Raw genomic sequence first — 21,493 nt, 5'->3', positions numbered from 1 at the left:
TGACAAACACATACATTCCGCACCCATCTGCCTCCTTTTACCTTTGCCAATAGACTTCCAAGCTGTGGTGTCAGGTCAGCAAATCCACTAGTCCCAAAAGGGAGGGTACGAACTCTTCCCTCCTTCCCAGCAATGGTGCAGGCTGTGTAGTTCCCCCACCTGCTTATCTCTTCCCAAAGAGCTAAAGCTCAATGGAAGCCCAGATCAGCACAAGAATCACAAGGCTAGAGAGAGAGATAGAGGTAGAGATAGAGAGAGAGAGAGAGAGAGAGAGAGACCAGCCACCTAGGAAAAGTCAGGACACAAAACGATCACAGTTTAATTCCAGCTTCCACTAGCCAACAGCTGAACAGAAAGCAGAGAGCAAGATGCCTCTGAGATAGCCCAAGCCCAGTGGTTGCCTTCTTAAGAAAGAACAGAGTTCAGGCAGGCACAAAGGTCTCCATGGCAACTGTGAATTTAGACCCCCCCCCACATTATTTATGCAACATTTCATCACAAAAGGACCCTCCCACTAGCCTGCCTAGCAGGGTCTAGTCTTCTCTTTCATGCCTCTGCCCTAAATTTGGGATCTGGATCCTGAGCTATTTCTCAAACAGAATTAAAAAAAAAAAATCAAAGAAAAGAAACAGAATTGTAAAATGTTTCTCAGACTAAAGCTAACTAGACTGTTTCTTCAGTGAACTTAAAGCAAGTGATTCCACAGTGCACTAGAGTTCCTGGTCCCAGCCAGGGGTCTGTGTTTCAACTATGGACAGTGTGGCCAAAGCAAGGCTATACAAATCATTTATTTCTCTTCTTCTCCCCCCCCCCCTCTCTCTCTCTTGCCACGAGACAGTAATTCTTTAAAAGAAGTCTGAAACCAGGGTAAAATCTAACCACCCAAAAGGATCAGAGAAAAGAGAACTTGTCTAGATGCTGACTTTGAAGCTAAAGTTTACATTCTGAAGACATCCCCCAAGCCCTCCACTCTCTCCTCTGAATCTTTTCCTTAACTTGCTTTATGCCGTAAATAAAAAATCCAACAAAGTTTGTATTATTATTATTATTATTAAACATACTTTACTGAACTACCTACCGAGTGCCTAACTGTGAATATTTCGTGATAAAATGACCTGGAACAACTTCTTTACATGCAGATGACACCACAACATCTTGATAATTAGGTCACTGGGAACACTAATTAAGACAATACCTCATCAGAGAAACCCTTCCTTCCAGTCTGCGACAATCGGTGATTCTGCTAGAATGGTATTTGATGATGTTCAAACATTATGCCTATGATCTACTTCATTAGAAAGGGATCATATTGGGCCAGGGGGTAGCTAAGACTGTTAAACAAACACCAGCATGTAGGGATGGGGCAGTAGCACGGCGGGGGGGGGGGGGGGTTTAAGTGTACATGGTGCAAGGCACAAGGACCTACATAAGGATCTGTAAGGATCCCCTTTTGAGCCCCTGGATCCCCACCTTCAGGGGGGTAGCTTCACAAGTGGTGAAGCAGGTCTGCAAGCGACTGTCTCTGTCTTCCCCTCCTTTCTCGATTTCTCTCTGTCTTATCCAGTGGCAACGACATCAATGGCAACAATAACAGTAACTACCAGGAGGGCAGACAACAAGGGCAACAAAACGGAAAAGTATGGCTTCCAGGAACCGTGGATTCATAGTGCAGGCACCACGCCCCAGCATTAACCCTGGAGGCAAAAAAGAGAGAAAGGAAGAGAGAGAGAGAGAGAGAGAGAGAGAGAGAGAAAGAAAAAGACAGACAAACCAGTGCTCATGCATAAAGGCCCGTGGGTGGCAGGTTCAATTCCTGACCCCACCACAGGCCATAGCTGAGTGATGCTCTGTCTCTCTCTCTCTCCACCATCTCTCCCCTCCTTCTGTCATTCTTTCTATAAACAAAAACATTTTTTAAAAAAAAAGATTTAATTTGAGCTCAAATAAGAAGTGACTTCCACATATTAGATGTTGATTATTGCTAAAACGAGACAGTTCTGTGGTTAAAATGTAAACAGTGCATATTTATACAAAACGAAAGGCAATTTGATATCTCCCTCACGTCCTGCATCAGTCCTTGCTCTTAAATGCCAGTTGTCTACTTAGATCTCAAGGTCAAGGTCCTGATGGGCTTTACTTTGCTTCATGTGCACCTGCATTTTCTATCAGTGAATTTAAGACTTTTATCATTTTTTTCTTGAAAATTTTTATTTTTTATAGTAATTTATAGAAAAAAATGTCTCAGTGCTGCAGGGCAAATCCATTACTCCCAGCAACCATTTTTGTCTTATTTTTATCTGATAGGACAGAGAGAAATTGAGAGAGGAAAGGGAGAAAGGGAGAGAGAGAGAGACAGAGACAGAGAGAGACCCCTGTAACACTGCTTCACCGTTCCTGAAACTTCCTCCCTGCAAGTGGGGACCAGGGGCTTGAACCCAGATCCTTGTGCATATTAAAGGATGTGCTCAAGTAGGCGACCTCAACTCAGGATAACATTTCCGTTTGCTTACTCCACAGACAATATCCCTGCACTATGATTCACTATGATTCGCCTACATTGGGACTTCCATGGGCCCCTGATACAAACTTCAATCGGTCACTTTCACACTTAATCCTTTGGGCTGATAATTTATTTTTGTGCTATAACACTATCTTGACTTGACTTGCTTTATCGTTTCTTAGTCAGAAGAAGGGGATTGAAATGAAAAGAGTGAGCAGTACAATCATGGTTTTTATAGGAAGAGAGAGAATTCAATGGGGGGGAGCAGGTGGGAGTGCGTCTGGAAGTGCTTTTTTCTCTCTCTATCTCTCTGTCCTCTTTCAATGTCGCTCTGTCCTATCTTTAAAAAAAAAAAAAAGAAGAAGGAAAAATGGCTGTCAGGAGCAGTGGATTCACAGTGCTAGCATCAAGTCCTGGCAATAAATAATTAATTTAAGTTTTAAAAAAACCACAGTGGCAGAACACAAGACGTGCAGAATCATGGCACCAAGTTTGTTCCTTGACATGACATGACATATGCAAGAAAGTAGTGCTTTGCTGTTTCTCTGGGGTGTCTCTCTCTGTGTCTCTGTCTTTCATAGCAATAAGAGGCACTGGCTATTACATAATGATTTACTTGAGCAAAATAAATCAATAGCTTTTAACAAACTGAGTTGTTGTTTGTTTTTTTTTTGGGGGGGGGGGCTGGCTATAGTTCACCAGATAGAACACACACACACCCAGATCTGAAATCCCAGGAAAGCCCTGATGATGACTGAAAAAAACAAACAAGCCAAATCCTTGCACAGGCTCTCCTGTCTCAACAATTTCTACAGGTTTGTCTTCAGAAGGGTTCCATGACCTGTCCTTCCTTCTTTCCCTTCTTTCCTTCATTTTTTTAGACAGCACTGGGGAGTAAACCGAGGATTCCATGCCTGTGTGATAGCACTGAGCAACTTCCCTGGCCCAGGGAAGATTGATTTTACATGCCCTGTTGATGGAAAAGGGAGAGAGCAAGGAGAACAGAGAAAGTTAAGAGAAATGGACACTGATGCCAGGGCACTGCTTCACCATCCATGGGTGTCCCTTGGCTCTGTTCATGGTGCTCTCACGTGGTGCTAAAGACAGAAGCCAGGGTCCCATGCTTGGGAAGACATGTAGCTATCCCCCTCCCCAGAGGCATCTCCCCAGCTCCAGTCTCCCATTCTTTTTCTCCTTAATTTATTTATAATTTTCAGGAGAGAGAGAGAGATTAGAGCACTGCTCAGCTCTGGTTTATGGTGGTGCTCAGGATTGAACCTGGGACCCAGAAGTCTCAGGCATGAAAGCCTTTTTGCAGCAGCATTACCCTGTCTTCCCCCACCCTCATCCTTCTTTTGTTCATGAAATCTGCATCATATGATCTCTCAAAGGCAGTGGCATACAACCACTAGGAATGAATCCTTGAGTGTTATGCAACATGACACAGAACTACTGAAAATAAAGCAGACCTGAATGATTGGAGGGGAATATCATAATTATGGGCTGAAAAAAATTATGCCGCAAAGCTTTCATCTCCCTACATAAACTGGTATATTTAATACAATATAAATGTTTTTTTTTAAGTTTTTTCTTCTTTTCTTTATCGGATAGAACAAGGAGAAACTGAAAAGACAGGGGAAGAGAGAGAATGAGAGACATCTACAACACAACTCAATGACAATGACAACTAGTGAAGCTTTCCCTCCTGCAGGTGAGGGCCAAAGGCTTGAACACAATCAAACCAAAGCACACATTTCTTAGGAGATGCATAAATAAAGCTAAGGGATAACAGATTCTAAAACCTGAATTAAAAATGCAAAGGCATCGAAAGTCGGGCAGTAGCGCAGAGGGTTAAGCGCATGTGGCGCAAAGCTCAAGGACCAACACAAGGATCCTGGTTTGAGCCCCTGGATCCCCACCGGAAGGGGTGGTTGCTTCACAAGTGGTGAAGCAAGTCTGCAGGTGTCTGTCTTTCTCTCCCCCTCTCTGTCTTCCTCTCCTCTCTCCAGTTCTCTCTGTCCTATCCAACAACAACATCAACAACAACAACAATAACTACAACAGTAAAACAACAAGGGCAACAAAAGGGAATAAGTAAATAAATACATATTTTTTAAAAATGTAAAGACATCATCGCAGCATCTGCAGCTTGGTGGCTGAAAAAGCATTAAGATATAAAGCACAACGAATTGTTTAATAATCAGGAACCTAAAGGCAAGAATATAGCAGATGAGATTTGGGGTTTCCATTTTGGCAAAAGCTAGTAGGTCTATTTTAAGTATATTCCAAGGGGCCCAGGACTTTACTAATTTTTGCCTGAGCTCGACAGCTAATATGCAGGTGGGATAAAGGTATTTTCTGGGGAGACAGTGTCAGAGTTGGGAATAGGACTAGAAAGTTGGATCTGGGCAGACAGTAGTTCACATCACCATCGTACCCTAGAACCCCAACTCCCCAGAGCCCTGACCCACTAGTGAAAAGAGAGAGACAGGCTGGAATTATGGATCGACATGTCAATGCCTATGTTTACTGGGGAAGCAATTACAGAAGCTGGACCTTCCACCTTGTGCATCCCCATAATGATTTTGGGTCCATACTCACAGAGGGATAAAGAATAGGAAAGCTTCCAATAGAGGGGATGGGATATGGAACTCTGGCCTCTGGCGGTGGGAATTGTACCCCTCCTACCATACAATCTTGTCAATCATTCTTGAATAAATAATAGTAAACAAAAGAGCAAAGGCTGGAGAAAAGCAAAGAGTTTGCAAGGGGGAGAAACAAAGTGGAGACTGAACCAAACCAGGGAGGAGGGCTCCTTGCAAAAGCTGCAGACCCTGATGGCCATGTAGAGAGAAATTAAATGAATAAAACTGCGTCGAGGGGCAGAATCCAGGCACGTGCCACAGACGGCCCCATGTGCATGTGCAAGAGTCAGGAGGATGCTGTCAGTTGGTAAGAAAGGTGGAGCTTGCACCTGGTGTCCATGCAAATCTGTCTGCATGGGGAGAAAATGCTCCTGGAGTCCAAGCTCAGAAGGCACACAGATGATCAATTCCTGCAGAACCCAATGCGAAATATCAGCCACAAAATGTTGAGAGTGAAATAGATAGTTCTTTTAATAATATCTATTTATTCATTATTAGATAGAGACGGAGAGAAACAGAGGGGAAGGGAGATAGAGAGGGACAGAGAGACACCTACAGACCTGCTTAGTGAAGTTCACGAAGCTTCCCCTCTGCAGGTGGGGAGGCAGGGTTGGAACTTAGGTCTTTGCTCACTGTTATGTGAGCGTTTGGCCTGTGAAATAGAGAATTCACGCATAATTTTCCGCAGACCTGTGGATTAAATATTCTAGAAGACCTCCAGGGTGACACCCATCCTGGCCTTGCTTAGACTAACCCCATTTGACACTACTGACATGGCCAGTAAGGAGAATGGATAAGCTCTGATATTCACAAGTAGTGAAATATTACTCAGCAAAGAAAAGAAATCATTGATAGTCAACTGCAGTGCTTTGGCTGAGTCTCACCTACAAACCTACAAGCATGTTGTGAATAATGGCATAAGCCATGTCTGTTTGTGGGCTATATTTCAAATACTAAGTCCCATATGGGGGCCAGGCAGTGGTGTGCCTGGTTGAGTGCATATAGTAGTGTGCGCAAGGACCTGTTCAAGAACCTGGGTTCGAGCTTGCTCTCCCCACCTGCAGGGGGACACTTTATGGGCAGTGAAGCACATCTCCAGGAGTCTCTCTGTCTCTCTCCTTCTCTATCTCCCCCCCCCAATTTCTGTCCTATCCAATAAGATAGAAAAAATGGCTGTGAGAAGCAGTGGATTTTTAGTGGCAGCACCGAGCCCCAGCAACTGGAGGCAAACGAAAGTCAGATATTATGTTTTTTTTATTAGAGTTATTCGTTAATGGGGGGAGGGGGGAGAGAGAACCGGAGGACGTCTCTGGCATCTGAGATGCTAAAATCAGCCTTGCACACGACTCTGGCACTCTTGTGTTCCTTGCACTCAATTTTAGATTTCTAGACGTTACGTCAGATATGTGTCCACGAACATCATCTATTAAATGTTATCGTCCTGAGCTCCCTTTGCACCATGCTCCTCTGTGGTGTCCAAGGGCATAAACCTGGGTGCTTGCACATGGTGAGGTGTGAGCTCAACTGGGAGGGCTATTTCTCAGTCTCGGTACTAATATATCATTATATCAATATATCATTTCACTGCCTGAAGTTTCCAAGAGAAGCTTTGCTAATCACATTTCTAAAAATAAAAGAAAAGAGTCTTGTAGAATCAGAGATCGAACAGATAAATAAATCACTATTGGGTGTGGATATCATCAATTTTAAACTAATTTACTACATTGTGGCCCTTGAAGAAACATAATTCAATTCTTGGACCGAAAAGGACAGAAAGAAAACAGCATTTCGATGTCCTGGTTATTTCTGTCTGCTAACAATGATTGGGGGTGTGTGAAAAAATAGCATTGATACAAGAAAACTTGGACATTATAAATAAATGAGACTTTCTAGTGATTTCCAAATAAATTAAAGTGAATACATTCCATGTTAATTTTAACCAAATATAATCTGACAAAGTGAGTGTCTGCAGACTGGACTCCTTCCTGAAAATGTAACTTTGCATTTTCTAAGAATCAGCATTCCACTGTCAAACTCTGTAATTCTATTTATTATCCCTCCCGACTCCAAGGTATAAAATTACACTTGATTGACAGCCAAATTACAGAGTCTGTGCTCCAAGGGGCCATGCTGAAACGCCAGCACAAAGACTCTCTTGCAATTAAATAGTTGCAAGGAGTAATATTTTTAGGGCCAGCTCCACATTTCATTTGTAGTCCACTCTTATCTCTGCTACTCACAGGCAGAAGGGACTTCAGGAAGGACATGGGGGAGACAGAAAGGGGGTTAAAATAAGAAAAAGGAAATCAAACACAGAGCACTGGACATTCACCTGGGGCCCTGGTGGAGACCATCACTGGAATCAAACTGAAACCCAGCTGGTGATCCTCTCCCACTCCCCTACCAGACACACTCGGACACAGAGCACCAGACTTAAAGGCACGAGTCACAGAAGAGGATGGATTTGCAAATGAGCGTGACTATGAAGCCCCAGAGTGCAGACTACACATAACCCCACTCACAGAGTCTATGTGGACCTCTTTGTTGGGGTCTTTGAAACTGGGCGATGCCTAGTTACACTCGATGCTTTCAGCTTAGGAAGACCAAAGGATGTCCCAGGCAGCCTGTCCTCTGCGTGGCTGTGCTGTCAGGTTTTCAAAACAGCCTGGGTGTCTGGACTAGGGTCGAGCTCATGGCCTGGAGGAACGTTCAGCAAACCCCTCTGCACTCCTGATACTGTGAACCATCTGCTCACCTCAGATCAACCTCTACTTCCTGCCCTAAACAGAGCTTGAAGACGGGAGTCTTCAGCTACAGAACACAGGCCTGTGATGACGGCAAGAGACTGGGTCTAGAACTGGACATTTTCAATGTGACGATTCGTTAGAGGCAGAGAAACACTCTGCTCGATGGAAACTCTCAAATGCTACAATGCCCCAGTTTTAACAGGAACCAGGAACCAGGAACCAGAGCTCTTTCTAAATAATAACGTGAAGAATTCCTGTACTTGAATAAAAAATTCTTATTTTAGAGCCCCCCTCTCCTCTTTTCTCTCCTTCTCCTTCTCCTTCTCCTCCTCCTCCTCCTCCTTCTCCTTCTTCTCTCTCTCTCTCTCATTAGCAGAATGTAATATTTTTTGCAATTTTAATGATAAAGGAGGTGTTCTGTGGCAGAAAACCATTTTCGATGCAGCATTCACATTTTCCATGTCACTAGCACAGAGGGAAAACACCGCCTTAGAAGAAGAAACTCAATTTAATCCAACTCCAGAAACTATTGCACCATAATCTCCCAGAATTAAAAGCAGCACTTTTTGCTTTTTTTTTTTTGCATAAATAGTGAACATCACTATTTGATATTCTTTCACATTTATATAAAGCAGTGATCATGAGTAATACTCTATCAAGACAGGGTAGGCCCTGTTCTTCTGGCTGGACTTGGGAATTATGTCATGGCTCTGGGCAGAGGCGCCTGAGGAATACCAATAAGAAAGTGCACATGACTAAGCATTTTAAGTGCTTTCCACAATGTGTTTGGCCAAAGGAAGTAACTTCCACCTTTCTTTGCAAAAGAAAGTAGTGATGTCCAATGAAATCAGACGAGAGCACTTTAAACACAAGGATTAAGTTCTTGAAAACTTGCCTTGCAACACCCCAAAACATAACTCTATAAATATTTTTGGCATAACTATTCCTTTAAAATTTATTATCACAATTTCTTAGATCTTCCCCACTGAAATAGTGTGTTCCCTTTTTAAAATATTTATTTTATTGTGCTGAACCAGGGTCTTGTGCACACACAATTTCATTGCTTCTGGTCCTATTTTTTTATTGAGAAAGAGGAAGAGGAGGAGAGGGGGAGGGAGTAGGAGCAGGTGAGGGAGAGGGAGTGGGAGGAGGAGAGGGAGATCAAGGGAGAAAGGGAGGGGGAGAGGGAGAGAGGGAGACTATCTCCAGCAGTGCCAGAGCTCTCCTTGTATTTCTATTTGAGCCTGGGCTCTATGGGAAGACGTTTACCTACCTACCTGGTGATCTATTTCTCAGTCACTACCTTATTTTAAAATTTTTGTATCAAATTTAATATGACTTCATTAGTGGCTCCTATCTTCTGTTAATTAACTAAAGTTTTACTGAGGCTTCATCAGTCCATAACTTCACACAAGTGTCAGCTGTGTAGCCATGCAACTGAACATCTGTTTATATCACAGTGAAATCAGTGTTCAACGTCTGGTTTCAATCCATCACCACAGAGTTGAGTCCCTACCCAGGTAACCGCTTTGCCCAAAGAGCTATTGTCCTGTATCTAACAGGTAGGCCTGCTTGGTGATTTCTTTGTGTTTTTAATTTATTCCACTTACCTATATTCGCAATGGTCAACATAGGAAGACAATGTAAATTGCTGTCAGCAGGTGGATAAAGAAGAATACAACGAGTATGGACAATGTTATCGCTCAGACATGCAAGGATGGAATCTTGCTACTTGTGGAAACATGGGTAGAAGGCCATTCCCAGCTCAAAAAGAACTAAGGTAAATAAGTCAGAGGGGGGAAAGACAGATGCCCTCTAGCTTCTGAGAACCAATTTGGATTCAGAAGACAGTGGAGGTTAAGATACAGACACAGTGGCTGCAAAAACTCTGTCATAAAGATAAGGAATGAGAAAAGGGCACTGAGATAAGTATCTGCCTAAATAAACTCCTACGTACATACATTTCTATATGAATGTATAACAATTGGCACGTGGTTTCTTGTATCAGAGTGTGAAAGGCTTCTGCAGATGTCTAAACTCTAAGCAATATCTGGGACACCCTCAATTCGTAAAGAGGTCTATCTGCACATAATGTGCACCGAATATTTTCAGAAGACATATTAAGTGTACTGTGTTTCTTTTCTTTAATTTTTTAAAGTTGAAAATCGAAGACAATGATGGAAATCAATAAATGGGCATGCCTTTTATGACGAGGACTGGCACAGGAAGTTGTCTGTCAAAATTATTGGGCAGAACATCTCCATACAATGATGTTGGCAATGACAGGTTTGCTCTGGGAAGAAACGCCAGCAATGAGCTCAGCGGTAATAACAGAGGAGTCGGAGGTAATGAGAGTCATGGTGAGAAGAATGCACACCATGTGGATGGCTGTCTCTTGGAGAGGTTGAAGGCTTCCAGAGAAGTAGCTGAATGAAATGAAAAGAATGTAGATTTGTGCACCCAACAAAGACTGCAAGTTGAATGAAGCAGGAAGGTCATTTCTTTGGGATGGGCGCACAGTCTTAGTTTTGACACTGTTGGATGTAGAAGTATTTTAGAATATTTCATCTCTGAACCCAACATAGTGCTGAGAAATAGGTGAGCATATATGCATGGACAAGAATGCACATTCATATCTGTGTGTGTGTATGTGTATATATATTGAAGACTACATTACTTGAGAACTGTAGGAATATATACATCACATATACTTCTTCCTGTCTCGATAGCTTAAATTCCCTCTTAATTTTCTGCTTCTGTTTTTGACCCAGTTAAAATGATTGAATCCGACTTCCTGTGTTTTGTTAGCAAAGGATCTTCTTATTTGTAAAACTCTGGAAAAGTAGCCTGGGAGACAGTGAACTGGATGATGACTTGCACAGTCATGATACTCTAATTCTCATCCTCTCTCATAAAGAAAGAAAGAAAACTTAAAGGAGAAAGTCATATCTCCATGTATTTTTTTTTGTTTGTTTTCTGCAGAATTCTCTGAAAGAATATGGCATTTTTAACAAACAATAAATAATTGAAACAGATTGAATTCAGGGCACTAAAAATAAAAATTTAGCTCTCCCAATTCTATTCTGTACTATTTAAACATTCTTAGTCTTTGCATATTTGCTGAAATAATTTTACTAGATTGATTTGTTAAAATTTCATTGTTAACTTTTCAGAATTGATCAACATGTTAATAAGTCATGCTTTCCTAAATGAGAGTAATGGAAATCAAGTGACTTTATCTGTTGCCTTATACCAATAGTTTACCAAGTGATTTGACATAAATTGACACTTTTGAGCTTAGTCATCATCTATTTAAATACTGCTATCTAAACTAGTAAACGTTTAATAACATAAAACTAATTTATATAAAAATTCATAGGAAATTAAATGACAAGACAAATGACAAAAATAATACCTAGGCACATATTAAAATACGTTTAGGTACTACTCAGTAATTACAACAGTAAAGATAGCACAGTATTTCAAAACATTCACCAGAATCTTTGCACTTCCCCCTTTGCTGACTTGCTAGGAAAGTTCCCAAGTAGAAGACAGGCCCCCTGACTCCCAGGGCTCCAGAGGCAAGAACATTCCATCAAGCCTGTGGTAGTTACATCCCCTTAGTAAGAAAGGGATATCAAGTTCTATGAGGTTCTGTTTCTTTTCTGACAGAATTCCTTTTTAAAAAATCCATTTTACTCTTGTAAAACATCTCATCACGTTACTGGAACAAGCAGTACCATAAACAACAAATAATAACGTAATTTCAAGTTCTTGCCACCCTTTGGCAATTACTCCACAGTAATAGGGGCACAGATTATGGTAAACAGACTTTACTGGTTCAGTGTGAGAGAAAGATTAATTGACTAAAAAAGCATGGAAATGGATGTTATAACAGAACTGCAGAGTGCTGAAGAGAGACGCTATACATTTCTTACATTTAGTCCTTGAACCCCAGTGTCTCCAAGGACAAATGGCTTAAAGGCACACACACACAGAGAGAGAGAGAGAGAGAGAGAGAGAGGAAACTTGACCCACTATCTCACCTCACCCCCAAGAGTGAAAGAAGAAATGGTTTCCTCAGATGACCTCACACCAAAGAAGACAGGTCAAAACAAGGCGGCAGTATAAAGCTCCAAGGGTTATACTGTCTTCTGTCGCCACCTCCACTCTCCCAGGATGGCTAGTCCATATCGTGCATGGTCTGTCACTAGTACAGTTGCACCAGGTAAAGGTCCTGCGTGGACGTTTATGGGGAATGTAATCAACACATGTAGTTCAGTATGAAGGTCAACTTTGCCTGTTCACAACTGACTAACCCTAACAAGAACAATCACTGAATTTTAATTTTATAAATGATTTGTAGGGAGTCGGGTGGTAGCCCAGCGGGTTAAGCAAAAGGACCCGTTTAAAGATCCCAGTTCGAGCCCCCGGCTCCCCACCTGCAGAAGAGTCGCTTCACAGGCAGTGAAGCAGGTCTGCAGGTGTCTATGTTTTTTTCCCCCTCTGTCTCCCAATCACTCTCCATTTCTCTCTGTCCTATCCAAGGACACCGACATCAACAACAACAACAACCACAACAACAATGAAAAACAAGGGCAACAAAAGGGAAAATAAATATAAAAAAATCTATAAAAAAATAAATGGTTTGTAATCAAAAAGCATATACTTTCATATTAAAATCATAGGTAGTGATATCTTTTGACTTACTTCCTTGCTCGCTGTTGTGACCAAGCATAGCACCATACTTATTGTCATCTTGAAGGGTTTGGGAATGCAAAACCGTACAAACAAATATTTCTTTGTGGAATAGGTCCCTGTGGACATAGGCCAGTCTGTATAGTAAACTCAATGACACTGGACAGCTTCACTCAAACACTTTCATGGCCTTCGTAGCAAGAAGCCATGGCACTGGACTTAGACCATGGAGACTAGAGCATCTCAGCCAGCCCCTGACCAGATGGAAGAGAGACTTGCTGAGCCAATGAGGACACTGACAGATGACTTGACAGTACTCAGGTTTGAAAGAGACTGAAATCAAGAGGCAACAGCACTTCCTTTTGAAATATTTGGCAATCCTCCAAATCAACAGTCCAGAAAACTGCTTCTCATTCCACAAACTAATGAGTGGAGAATGGCAGACTGGCCAGTGCAGATTCTAGAGTTCTGTGTCCCTGGACATCAGTGAGGGTGCAAAGCAGTTCCTTACAACACCTGGAGATGATCTATTACCAAACTATTTGATAAATACAAAATAAATTATTGAACTAGGAATTGTCAACTCAAGATGTCCTTAGAGTTATTCTCTGCCCTACTGCAGAGCAGACTCATTTAGAAGATGATGCTACACAATGTGAACCTTGAGAACAACTGAATGATTTACTGATGCAAAATATGTCATGTGCTCACCACCAGTTCATATAGAGAAACACTACACGTACATGCATGTGTTGAACATGTGTGTGTGTCACCTGCAGGTAGTATGTGAAGGGGTAGCTATCTTCTTTTGCGAGATAGAAATTAGCCGCTCAACTTGTCAAGATACAAGATAGTGTGTGTATTCCATACAAAGCGCTGTTGAAACAAGCATATCTAAAGTATCCACACTATGATTTCAAATGGCATGATTGTAACAACCAGTAATTTTCAACTTGACCACAGAGATATGGTGTCATTCTCAGAGGTTTTTGTGCTGTCTTAGAACTCCTATGAAAACCAACATTACCCACCACAAATCCAGTTTGAAAGCCAAATAGGATGGAAGAATCCAATATGAGTAGGAATTACAGGGTTGCTGCATTGGACTTGATTATCCTATTATTTTAATGTAACATCAAAGAGGATAGATTATGTTCCTTAGATATACAGGTGGTGTGAAAGTACAGAGGCTGAGTTTATGACGGACAATAAATAAAGAGAAGTCTACATAGTGCCCAACAATCTGTTAGTCTGGATAATCTCGTTTTGACTGTCATCCTTTCTTTTAGCAAGTAGTTATTTAATGCCTATTATCCTCCAGGAGGTATCCTGAAGGACAGTAAAATAAACATCCCCAAGCCTACCTCCCTGAGACATACACTCTACCTCTATGTTAGAAACACTCCAGCTCTAAAATCTGACCCTGCTCCTTCTGGAAACTCAATTTGATTTCCTTCACGCCAATGTATCTACCTACTGTGACAATGACTTGCAAGGAGTAAGCATTCAGTGAGAGTCTGGCAAATCGATTAGGATTTTTTCAGTTGATTGATGCTTAGTCTTGAGGCATATTCTTGGACTCCAAAGGAGGTCACCAAGGGCTATGCATTCATCAGCAAACCTCAGCATAATCCTGACAGCAATGAAAGATAAGATAAGATAAATAAATAGATAGATGATAGATAGGCAGATATTGATTCAATAATGGGAGTGATTTGTATCAGGCACTGATTTGCAAGATTGAAAAAGATTATATCCTCAACCCCTAGCCTTCCCTAAGGCATGTTAACTCCTTCCCTTTGTTCTGATGTCCTCTGGTTTTCCAAAATTTAACTTGTTCCTCTCCTCTAGAAAAATCTCACAGTGACCATTCCAGATGTGCCCAGTTTTCTAATTTGATCTGAACCCCAGTGGGGTCAATATGCCCCCAATATGCCTCCATATCCAAGAAGGGCCTCATTAAAACAGTTGCTCGTGTATTCCTGTGGTGAACGTGAAGTGAGAATAAGTATTTAGAATCCTGAGCACATTAATTGAGAGATGAGTGTTTTTCAAGAGCATTTATGCCAGCATTTGGTTTTAGAATTTGGAAGACTACTTTCACATGTGCCCCTCAAGGAACAAAGAAACATGGCAGGCAATGCAAGAGATGGTCAGACTGCTGTCCCAAGCTGTGAAGGAGTGAGCACTTGCTGACTTTTGGAAGGCAGCTATGCTCACCACCCTACCACCAACGCTTCCGTCTTGCTGACTTTTGGGTCCCTGGGTGGGAAAATAAGCAAGCAGCTCAACTTTCTTCCTCCTCCTCTCCCTCCTCCTCCTCCTATTCCTCCTTCTCTTCCTCCTCCACCTTCTTCTCTTTCTCTTCCTTCTCATTCTCGTCCTCTTTTGTTTCCCCCATTGTTTTTCAGCTGCTGTTTCCAGGCATCTGTCATTTAATTTACACTTGAGAAATGATACCAAAAGCAAAACAATTTCACTAAACAGCAAAATAAAGATAATATATACTCTGAGGGGGGGAAATAGGGACTAATGAGAGCACCAACATGTGTTTCAAGAAAGCTGAGGTAAATTGCAAAGCTGGTATATTCCGAAGAGAATCTCGAGTCAAAAGGCAGCCCAGAAGTCACAGCACAGGTTTCACTGGGTAAGTTGTCCAACTTTGCCCACGTGAAGCTCTTTAATTGAAGTGATGTGCATCTTAGTGAGAGGGTGTGTGACCGAAATACAAAAGTATTGAAGGTACACACTATTTGGGGCTTAGGTTTGTCTAGTATATATTTGTTCTCTTCACAGCATCTAGGATACCACTTAGGAAGATATTTCTTGCAGCATTCTGAGAAAGTATTTTGTCAGCACAAAGACACCCTCAGAGATCCATGGAATAAATGGATGTCCACACAAGAAAACAATTTAAACAGTCTGGAGAACTCTCAAAAGGCTAGAAAGGGACCTACCCTATGATCCTGCAATTCCTCTCCTGGGGATATATATCCTAAGGAACCCAACACATCCATCCAAAAAGATCTGTGTACACATATGTTCTTGGCAGCACAATTTGTAATAGCCAAAACCTGGAAGCAACCCAGGTGTCCACAACAGCAGATGAGTGGCTGAGCAAGTTGTGGTCTATATATATACACACAATGGAATACTACTCAGCTGTAAAAAATGGTGACTTCACCGTTTTCAGCCAACCTTGGCTGGACCTTGAAAAATTCATGTTAAGTGAAATAAGTCAGAAACAAAAGGATGAATATGGGATGATCTCACTCTCAGGCCAAAGTTGAAAAAAAAAGATCAGAAAAGAAAACACAAGTAGAACCTGAAATGGAATTGGTGTATCGCACCAAAGTAAAAGACTCTGGGGTGGGTGGGTGGGGAAAAAACAGGTCCAAGAAGGATTCAGAGGACCTAGTGGGGGTCGTATTGTTATATGGGAAACTGGGGAATGTTATGCATGTATAAACCATTGCACTTACTGTTGAATGTAAAACAATAATTCCCCAATTAAAAAAAAATAGAGGAGAAAAAAAATTAAATTAAAAAAAAAAGAAAACAATTTAGTTCCCTAGGAATATTCGCATGGGACATAAGCAGGGATATAGGCCCCAATGTCAGTATAATACACCTGTTAAGAATCTCATGCTGAAGGAAACAGTCATCTTATTTACTTAGGGAGAGTCACAGTCAACATCCACAGTAAACAGAAGATACGGTTTCCCATAGTGATGAGTGTTCTAAAGTAAAGAGATGATTTGCTAAGGTGACTGAGCACTAAGTAGGTGCAAACGGATAAGAAGGTATGAGTGTTTCATGTAAAGAAGTCACTACATGGATATAAGCAAGAAGATGTGGCAGGCATTGTTGGCTTGTAAAAGAACACCTAAATGCATTACACCATCAAAGTACCAGGGAGAAAACATACGCAGGGAAGAAATAGGCCTGTTTGCATTTGAAAAACCACAATCTTAGAAGGCATGCACAATAGAATCCAGAATATACTGCACAGACAAGAATGGGAGCTGGAGATGTGATAGAAGTGTCCAGAAGTGGTGTTAACATCCATTATTGCTGTGATAGGTCAGGCAGAAGCAGTAAGAAGTGAAGCAAGAGAAAAGGTAAGAAACCTCAGCAACATGTCCCGGAACCCCACCTCTCCAGAGCCCTACCCAACTAGGGAGAGATAGAAATAGGCTGGCGTTATGGATCCACCTGCCAACACTCATGTCCAGTGGAGAATCAATTACAGAAGCCAGACCTTCCACCTTCTGCACCCCCAAAAGAATTTTGGTCCATACTGCCAGAGAGGTGGAGAAACGTTAGGGGCTCTGAACTCCAGTTCTATCAGGACACAGAGAAAGAGAGAAGGGGGGAAAAAAGGAGGCGGGTAGGGGAAGGAGTAAGGATACTCAAAAGTAGGAGGTGTGACTTAGAAAGGAAGAGAAGGCAGGACCACAGAAAAAAAAATGGGCAAATATATAAACTACAGATGAGTTGTTAGAGAAAAAAATAGCCCATATCTGTGACCTTGGGAAAATCCCTGCAGTTTCTGAAGGAGGGAATAGGGCCACAGAACTCTGGTGGTAGGAAAGGTGTGCAATTCAACCCCTCTTATATTATAATTTTGCAAATAAATATTAAATCGCTAATTAAAAATAGATGGTCAGAGAGATGCAAAGCCATCCTTGCTGACTTTGAAGACAGAGACAGGAAGACATGAGTGATGAACTCCATAAGCTTTAAATAACTTGATGTTGTCAGTTATCAAAGAAATGAGGATCTCAGGGGTCCGGTGGTAGTGCAGCAGGTTAAGAGCACATGGCACAAAGCACAAGGACTGGCATAAGGATCCCGGCTCCAGCCCCCACTCCCCACCTGCAGGGGAGTCACTTCACAGGCAGTGAAGCAGGTCTGCAGGTGTCTTTCTCTCCCCTTCTCTGTCTCCCCTCCTCTCTCGATTTCTCTCTGTCCTATCCAACAACATCAATGGCAGCAATAACAATAATGACAACATTAAAGGCTGTAACAACAAAGGCAACAAAAAATGGGGAAAATTCCCTCCAGGAGCAGTGGATTTGTGGTGCAGGCACTGAGCCTCAGCGATAACCCTGGAGGCAAAAAAAGGGAGGGATCTCAACTCTAGGATTCTGTGGACCTGAATTCAATCAACAACCTGTTTAGACATGGTCGCAGATTCATTATCATTTTACTAGGGAAATAATGATTTGAAAGGTGTCACATGGGTACAACGTCTCATCTTGCCACACCCATCCTCAGCTTAAGTCCTTCTCCACCAAGGCAGAATTTACTTAGTTATTTTCCCACCCATTCATTTCTTTTTCTTTTTCAATTGCCATGTAATTTTCTTGTGGAAATGTGGACTTATAAAATCTCTCTAGTCACAGGGTACATTTGCACATATCCTTAAGATAGACATTGGTATATGTCACCCTCCACCAAATCGTCCTCTTATCCCAACACTGGGCCGGAGGTTTCCAACCTTTTCTTTCCATCCCCCTCTCCTCCCCTCTGCTGAAGCAGAGTCTTGACCTGTAGAGACCCCCTTGGTCCTGGCCCAGTTACGAGCCCTGTCTGGCTTTCAAGGCAGGGGTGAATATGTGTTGTGTTAAGTTACTAAACCGTGATGATCTATTTCAGAGGAACTGCAGAAAGGAAACGGCAACAGAGCAGACATCACTAGTTGCTAAGGCAAAGGCGTGAGTCCCTATGACTCAGCTCTTTGCATCATCCTGGAGAGTGGGGTGATCATTCACAAAGACTGGCAAGCATGAATGAACAGATAAAGCATTTGCAGAAGCAGAGAGAAAACAACAACGTCGCTCTGGACACATTACACTGAGATAGCTGCCAGCCAATCAGTCAGTGGAAGGCACAAGAAGGCAGGTGGGGTACACATTTAGAGCTCCAGGCTAGCAGCATAAATTGGCCCCCACAGATGTGTCCTAAATCCCAGGGATTTACACAAAAGAATCAAAACACCTTCAGGTTGTCTTCATTAATAATGCCTCAGGAAAAAGAGGCATTTGAGGAAGGAAACAAACTTATACATTTTTCTGGGTTGAATTGCATTCCTGCCAAAAGATATACTGGCAGCCTCTTCCTCAGAACATGGAATGTTGACATAACTGGTGAATCAAAGTCTTTAAGAAGGGGCTGGGCAGTAATGTACCTTGTTAAACACACACATTACCAGGCACAAGGACTGGGGTTTGAGCTGTGAAGCTAGTATTGTGTCTCTGTCTCTCTCCCTCTCCCTATCTTCCCTCTCTAAATTTTCTCTATCCTTTCAAATAAAGAGAATCAAAACCAGGAAAATGGCCGCCAAGAGCAGAGCAGTGGATTTGTTGTGCAGCACCAAGGCTCAGCAATAGCCCTGGTAGGAAGGAAGGAAGGAAGGAAGGAAGGGAGGGAGGAAGGGAGGGAGGAAGGGAAGGAGGGAAGGAGGGAAGGCAGGCAGGCTTACCGGGATTATTGGAATTCTGTAGGTACAAAGCCTAGTGAAGCCCGGGCAATAAAAAAAATAAAAATAAAAAAACTAAATAAAAGTCTTTAAAGATAAACTCAATTTAAATGAGGCCATAGGGTGGTCCTTAATTCAAGATGGCAGGCATCCTTATACAAAGAGAAATCTAGTAGAGTTAGGTGGTGGCACACCTGGCCTAGAGCCCATATTACAATGTGCAAGGGCCCAGGTTCAAGCCCTGGTTCTCACCTGCAAGGAGGGAGTGAAGCAGGGCTAAAGGTGTCTCTGTCTCTGTCCTTCTCCATCTCCCCTTTGCCTCTCAATTTCTCTCTGTCCCTATCCAATAAATAAGTAAATAAACTAACTAAAAGGGGGAAGGGGGCTTGAACCGAGACACTGAGATAAAGATAGGGCTAAGGGCAATGAGCCCAAGGATAGGAGATAGGCTGTGGAAAGCATTTAAACTTTACCATGTGTGAGGCCCTGGGTTTAATCCCCAGCAACACAGGGCGCACCACAGACAGCATCAATGGGGGTGGTGGTGGTGGTAGATAGATGATGGGAGTGGTGCTTTGGTCTCTCACTTCTCGTCTCAGTCTTTCACTGTCTCCTACACCTCTCTCTACATATACAGATTATAAATCTGAGTGAGAGAGACCACTAAGTGATATCTTGTAGGCATGAGATCTTAGGTCCATTTCCTGGCATTACATAAAAAATGGTAGTACACGCACACTCACAAAGTAAGGGTCAACAAACATTGCCAAAAGACCACTGGAAGAGCATGGAACCAGCTCTCTGACAAATTTTTGAAGGAAGCATCCAAGACTTGAGCTTCTAGAATCCAGAATTAAGAAGTCTTAAATTTCTATTATTTATACCACCCCGTATGCATATACTGTGGATGTGACCGCTCCACAGCCTACAAATATATCTTGAGCTTACGATCTGTCTTGCACCAATCACATCATCAACCATTTAAAATCAGCTAATTAAAATATGATATGTTCAAATCACTGCAAGAGTAATCATACAATTTTAACTATTCCATTTTTAAGAAGTAGCAAACAGATTATCAAACATAAATTCACTAGAATTTAGTTTCTTTTACTAGATGATATTAAAATAAATTGCAGTTCAATTAACACACGCTATTATTTGAATATCAACCGTCAATAAAATATTAGAGCAAGGGAGTCGGGCGGTAGCACAGCGGGTTAAGCACAGGTGGCGCCAAGCGCAAGGACTGGCTTAAGGATCCCGGTTCGAGCCCCCAGCTCCCCACCTACAGGGGAGTCGATTCACAGGCGGTGGAGCAGGTCTGCAGTGTCTATCTTTCTCTCCCCCTCTCTGTCTTCCCCTCCTCTCTCCATTTCTCTTAGTCCTATCCAACAATGGTCAACAACAACAATAATAATAACTACAACAATAAAAAGCAAGGGCAACAAAAGGGAATAAATAAATATTTTTTAAAAAGTGACTTTAAAAAATATTAGAGCAAGAAAGTTACTCGAGTCCTTAGTTATGAACCCACTTCTTCAACATCCCCTGCGTTTATCAATATACTATTTATCTTAGCCCTGCCTAAAATATCAAACTGTCAACATCCCAAATGGAAGTAAAATATGGGCTGACCACCTATGAAACAGGAGACATAAAATCCCCTTCACATTCTAAGGAAACATGTCTTCTGCTCTAAGTATAAATTTGTACCTAATGTGGCCCCATGCATGGGATATGCTTATGGTTGACCCCAAGCACTGCAAGAGATTCTCAAGTTCATAAGCAACCATAAAAAAGAACCTGGGAAAAATAATTATCTTATAAAATACAGCACTTGTGAATTATATCATCAGGTTGCAACAAACCTGGAAATGGAAGCTGCCAATTTAATGCATTATGCTAAATATAATGTGGGCCCATTTAGGGCAATGGGAGCCATGAAGAGTGTTTACACATTCGGAAAGATTATGATTCATTGAAACTACTGGAAGGAGAAAATTAAGGCAGTGTTACCCCATCCTGGCCCAAGGCCTTCAACATCATCTATATGCTGATGATTCCCAATGCTTTCATCTCTAGCTCAGCCCTTTCCAAGAGCACTACAAGCATCTGGTCAACTACCTACTTCCCATTTTTAGCAGGTGTTAATTGAACACACTTCTCAAAATTCATAAAAATTGAAGAGATTTTTCTCCCCATATTCTCATCCTGTGACTCCCAAACTTGCCTCATCTCTGTCAATGGGTCCATTGTCAATCCACTCATTGGGCACAAACACAGGAGAGATTCTGGATCAACCTCTGTCTCCTATACCCCCACCCCAAAAGTTTAATAAATAAATAAAATCAGTGAACCTCTACTGATTCGATTCTCCTGCAGACCAAACCTACACTCCTCTAACACAGCATCACCA

General features: G+C 42.0%; 1 protein-coding gene across 5 annotated transcripts in view; it reads right to left on the bottom strand.

The window, feature by feature from the left end:
- CTNND2 (catenin delta 2) overlaps nt 1–21,493 on the bottom strand; it is a 767,681-nt gene that overhangs the window by 446,614 nt on the left and 299,574 nt on the right. The window contains exon 1 of one of the 5 annotated variants that reach the window (XM_060191173.1): nt 42–182. The exons of the other annotated variants lie outside the window; for them this stretch is intronic. The gene's annotated coding sequence lies outside the window, so the exon portion shown is untranslated. Of the gene's footprint in view, nt 1–41; nt 183–21,493 lie in introns of those variants that run through there. 5 annotated transcript variants of the gene reach the window in all.

The sequence above is a fragment of the Erinaceus europaeus genome, chromosome 5 (genome assembly GCF_950295315.1).
Source record: "Erinaceus europaeus chromosome 5, mEriEur2.1, whole genome shotgun sequence".
In the NCBI taxonomy this organism is placed as follows: Eukaryota; Metazoa; Chordata; class Mammalia; order Eulipotyphla; family Erinaceidae; genus Erinaceus; species Erinaceus europaeus.
The sequence above is the reverse complement of the archived record's forward strand: the minus strand, read 5'-3'. Positions and strand labels throughout refer to the sequence as shown.